General features: G+C 29.2%; 1 long non-coding RNA gene across 3 annotated transcripts in view; it reads right to left on the reverse strand.

Annotated features, from left to right (window-relative positions):
* Positions 1 to 400, reverse strand: part of LOC128249804 (uncharacterized) — a 7,601-nt gene extending 7,201 nt beyond the window's left edge. Inside the window, exon 1 of one of the 3 annotated variants that reach the window (XR_008265922.1) lies at positions 139 to 400. This is a non-coding gene — a long non-coding RNA (uncharacterized LOC128249804). The remainder of the gene's footprint in view (positions 1 to 138) is intronic. The other 2 variants (XR_008265920.1, XR_008265921.1) reach the window with 2 other exon arrangements.
* Between the last annotated feature and the right edge of the window lie 65 nt (positions 401 to 465).

The raw sequence follows: 465 nt of genomic DNA on the forward strand, positions 1-465 counted from the left end.
GTGTGTGTGTGTGTGTGTGTGTGTGTGTGTGCGTAAATTCATTTCTTTGTAATCATTTAATACATGAATAAAGTTTCTGTATTTACACAGCAGATGTATATAGGAAAAAGAGAAAGAAAAATCAGTATTGGAACTTACTTTCAAAGAGAAGACAAAGGAATAATAAAGTTTTCATGACTTTTCTTTTATGCGTTAAAATAAACGAATGGAGTTATGTCAATCATGAAAGTTATATTGTTACATGTGATGATATGTAGTTTAACATACGCCAGACACCAGTAAAACAAAACAGCGCAAATTCAATTAAGACTGTCAAAATAAATTACAATGCGACAATAGTTCTTTCGCCTGAATACATAATAGTCGAATAACGATTTATACCTGGATACATAAATAAAAACTTACAGTTGGATATTTATTTCTCTCTTTAGATAATTATATAACCTATAGTCAATAGATCTTAAG

The sequence above is a fragment of the Octopus bimaculoides genome, chromosome 18 (genome assembly GCF_001194135.2).
Source record: "Octopus bimaculoides isolate UCB-OBI-ISO-001 chromosome 18, ASM119413v2, whole genome shotgun sequence".
NCBI classification, from domain to species: Eukaryota; Metazoa; Mollusca; class Cephalopoda; order Octopoda; family Octopodidae; genus Octopus; species Octopus bimaculoides.